Source organism: Pteropus alecto, unplaced genomic scaffold (assembly GCF_000325575.1).
Source record: "Pteropus alecto unplaced genomic scaffold, ASM32557v1 scaffold152, whole genome shotgun sequence".
Lineage (NCBI taxonomy): Eukaryota > Metazoa > Chordata > Mammalia > Chiroptera > Pteropodidae > Pteropus > Pteropus alecto.
The window spans coordinates 6,628,751-6,633,481 of NW_006432227.1; the positions used below are offsets into that span (position 1 = coordinate 6,628,751).

Below are 4,731 nucleotides of genomic sequence, written 5' to 3' on the forward strand. Positions count from 1 at the left end.
GAGAGAGGTGAGGAATGGGCTCATATGATTATGGAAGTTGAAAAGTACCATTATCTGCCATCTGCAAGCTGGAGATGAAGGACAGTCTTTGATATAGGTCAGTTTGCATCCCAAGGCCTGAGAATTAGGAAAGCCAAGGACATAAATATGAGTCGAAGGACAGTAGAAGACGAGATGAAATGTCTGAGTTCAAAGAGTGAAGAAGACAAAAAAGCATTGAATTCCTTCTTCCTCTGCCTTTTGTTCTGTTCAGTCCCTCAGTGGGTTGTATGACGCCACCCACATTCAGAACACCTGACTTTACTGAGTCCTTCAATTCAAATGTTAACCTCATCTAGAAAAACCCTCACACACACACCCAGAAATAAAATTTAATCTGGTCACCCTGTAGCCAATCAAGTTGGCATATAAAATTAACCATCATACGTATTAAAGAAATTTAGCACTTAAAGGAGTCAGTTTCATAGTTTATCCCCACCCCCACACATGCACATATGCACACGCAATGTCATTAATACAAACTGTTGATAGTTATACAAACTATTTTGACAATCATTTATTATCAAATACTTAAATTATTTGAATTTTAGTTGTGAATGAGCAAAATCACTTTATCTTAATTAATGAATTTTGATTTCTTGTTGGGAGAGCATAGAATAGCTAGAAATATAACACGTGTTTTTTGGTTTTTTGTCTTCTAGTAGAGGAGAGTTAGAGATTCTTGTTAATGTCAAGAGAACCATAGGAAATAATTTACTATTTTATACCTCAAGTTACCAATTGTTAAAAAAGAAGATACTGCTGCTACATTACATGTGTAAATAACCTGGAGGTTTGTCCATAAAGTAAACCAAGGCCAAACTCACATATTTAATAATGTTTTCAATTCCTATGGGTCCTGATTCTTTGAATTTTGAATCATAGATACATTCACAGATAACCTTGATTTTCTTTTACTACAGTTAATCAGTCAAAACTTGCATTCTGCATGTAACGAGTCAAAAAGAAAAGTTGGTTTTCTGCAGGTCTCTTTGCTTTTAAGCAGTTAAATTGAAAATGCAGATTGGCATCTTGCAAATAAGCACAGATCAAGGCTCCATTGGACAATACCAAATGTAAAATCGATTCTTATCTTTGCAAGCCCAAATAAATCAGAGGCCTACGATGCTCGGTTTTATATTTTCAGAATGTGTTTTCTAGGATCTCTGATTAAATGGGGGAATTAGGGGCGCATCTGTTGCACTGGTCATGCAACAGTGAAAGAACATGTGATGGGAGTGAAAATAAAGGAGTTTCTATTTTCTTTCTACTTTCCTCAGGTTATTGAATTAGATAATTCTTCAATGCTATTTTACTATTCTACAATGCTATTCTACAATTTGCTATTTTACTAATAAACCTATTTCAGCTTCTGATTTTTAAAATATGATAATCAAGTGTAATCGCATGCTAAAAAATGTTTGAGAATAAGATGTTTTATATAAAGGTGCCGTTAGAAAAATGTGATTCAAAGTAACAAGCATTTTGTCAAAATGTACAAAATTTAAAGTTATACTCCTGGGTAAATTTGGTAGGTGCAAATGAACAGAATCCTTACCAGAGGCATTTTCAATCTCTTATCTCTGGTCTGTTCATGACAGACTAAATGCTTTGGTCTAAATTAATTTAGTTATTGCAATCTGAACACATGTCTTTCTAACTCAGAAATGTCCAATCTTTCTTCCCTATATTTTTCATTAAATTTCCAACATTAGCAGTTTGTAGCAATGTTGTACATGGCCTTAACAGTGACTTCTTCACTTCGCACCACTTTGAGTCTTTGCTTTATTATTATTATTATTATTATTATTTTTAGGTGAGGCAAGCCTTGGTTGACCTCACAGATTGCAAGGACCTTGTCGACTTATAATCCCTTATTATTATTTTTTAATTTTTTATGCCTACAACACCTCGTCTTCCTAGGTGGTCTCCCATCCCAGTACTAACCAGGCCCGACCCTGCTTAGCTTCCGAGATCAGACGGGATGAGGCTTGTTCAGGGCACATGGCCATAGACTGGGTCTTTGCTTTTTTTGTATTTCATAAATATGATGTTACCCAAATGTAGTTTACTTCCTGTTAATAAACTTTATATATTTTTCTTTTAATGTTTCCAATCTTATATCTAAGAGGTGGAAATGTATGACTTGGTAAAATGGCTAAGTAAAATAAAAAAGGTAAGGTAAAATGACTGTAATTAATTATAAAAATGAACACCTCTCAAAGGTTTTACTCATCTCACTTACTAATGAGAGAATAAGGTGTTAAAACAGATTCAAAGATCCTTTGACGAACCTTGTCTTTTTCTTTCCTTTAAGATATTTTGTGTTAAGAGACGGATAATATTTACCATCATTCTGACTAGAGATTAATGGAAATAATCTGTACACATTCATATGTTAAGTATTAGATACGTCGAATGATTTTCAAACCATTTTTATATGTGCTTTACTTATTTTTATGTTATTGTCTTTTGATACATGCAGTAACTCTAAGGGGGAAGAAAAATCTCATTCAAAATATTATTACTGAATCTAACATGTAATTATTGTCTATGAAGTGTCAGGCACTTTACTAAGTATTCAAGAAAGAGCAATAAGCAAGATGGAACAGTGTCTGCTTTTAAAAAATTCAAGTTTATCTTTACATATTGATTTCAAAACAAATAACATGTCATTCAATTAAAAACCTTTTCAATAGACTATCTATCTATCATCTATCTATCTCTCTAGCTCTAGCTAGCTATCATCTATTGTATCATCTATCAATGCAGAAAAATGAGGTCAGATTCCAAGCATTTAGTACAATTTAAAATTAGATTTCAGCCAAGATCAAAATATCTCAATCACAGAAATATTGTTTTCATGGTGATAAAACTTTAAAAATGCCTTCGGGCATTCCAAGATCCTAACAAAAATATGTCTATTTGAAAGCAGTAGAAAAAAGAAAAAAGTTTTGCCATGAGGAAAGGGTTACATAGCAAATTGAGATCGAATCTGGGTATAGGGGCTGGGATACTGCAAATACGGAGACATAAACCATGGTATTTGGTTAGTAAATGCATTTTTCTTTCTTTCTGGATTAAATAAAAATATTTATTTTGTAATTTGGGAAGCTTATTCTATCTTTTTGACCAGGACATTTTTTTTCCTTTCAGATGTCACGTACAAATATTAACATTTCAAAATCCAAAGGTGTAGGATCTGTGCACTGTATGCTTGAATCCATTTATTCACACATAAAAAAAAAACGTTGCATTTTAAGATCAAACTAAACCAATGTGGATATACTAATTTGAAAGTATTTTCTCTTAGGGCAGAATCCATATATTCTTTCTTTATAAAAATCCATAAATAGTCTTGAATTTAGAGCCAATTTTTTGACACTCACACAAAAAATTGTGACTAATGAATCATATCTCTTGAATGACTTCCAACTTATTCATTTAATCTAATCTAGAGGACACAGTATAAGAATTTTTGATCCAGAATTTTTATATTTAGTGAAATATGTAGAATCAGATCCTTAAAAGAATCAACATCAGGCTCATTGTAAAGAAACTTAATAAATGTCCTTGAGCTGCAATACTATGAGTAATATTTTTATTGCAGCATTACTGAAGCTAGTTCAACTAGTTAACATATTTTTGGAGCTCATTAGTTATAATCACTCACTTCTGGTGGGCAATATAGTGAAGTAGGCCAACAGTTATAGTAGACCTTGATAATAATATGTTATAAATAGAAAGGTATAGGCAATTCTGTTGAACAATCTAAACAAAAATCACCTCTTTTCAGAAAATTAATTGCAAATTTTCAAACTTATGTAGCTCTTCTTTATCAAAGTTTTACGAAATTATAAATAATGTATCTGTGAAAGTCTTACATTTTGATTTGCATATTCATTTTTTTGGTTGCATTCTGTCTGGCATATTAAATTTTTTGTAGAATCATATAAATATGAAAGCCTCCTGTAGTTTTACTCTCTATTCCTACTTCTGGAAATAAAATAATAACATAAGTATAGCATGCAAATGTTATCTTTCTGAGATAACATTTGAACATCAGTCACAATTTGAAATACTGGGGCCATGTTTCTCAAGGAAATACCATTTATAACGTTTCCACCAAAGGAAATATATTACTCATTTAAATTTTAACAAAGCTATATTTGCAAAAAGATTATACAAGAGGCTAAAAGCCAGTCTTTACTATTGGAAGTTGTATTTCTTTAAAAAAATTCACGTTCACTTTAATACACATTTTCTACTTTAAATTTGAAGGACATGTTCATCAGTGTAGTATCAGATGTTTAAATAACATTAAGGAATTCTTAAAAAGAGGAGTTATAGTATTTCATCATGGCATTTAAAAAGTATTAGCACAGCTATAAAGTGACATTATTATAATAACCTAAAGAAATTATATATAATGTACTAAGAAAAAGCCCTAAATTCTCAATAACTTCTATGCTCAATTAACTCCCCAAATCTACCAATGAACCAATGAAATGGCTCTTTGTGGAATTCACTATAAATATATGAAAAAATAAATTAAATAATATTGTGTTTCCTAAATTAGTAAGACTTAAAAAAATAGTAGATGTGATCCCAAAATTAAGATATATGTGACAGACAATATACCGTTAATTACAAATTTACTAAAGAAAAAAAATATCATCATGGAATTAAATA

General features: G+C 31.2%; 1 pseudogene; it reads right to left on the minus strand.

Moving 5' to 3' along the window:
* Positions 1-1,937: 1,937 nt before the first annotated feature.
* Positions 1,938-2,055, minus strand: LOC112475876 (annotated as a pseudogene).
* Between the last annotated feature and the right edge of the window lie 2,676 nt (positions 2,056-4,731).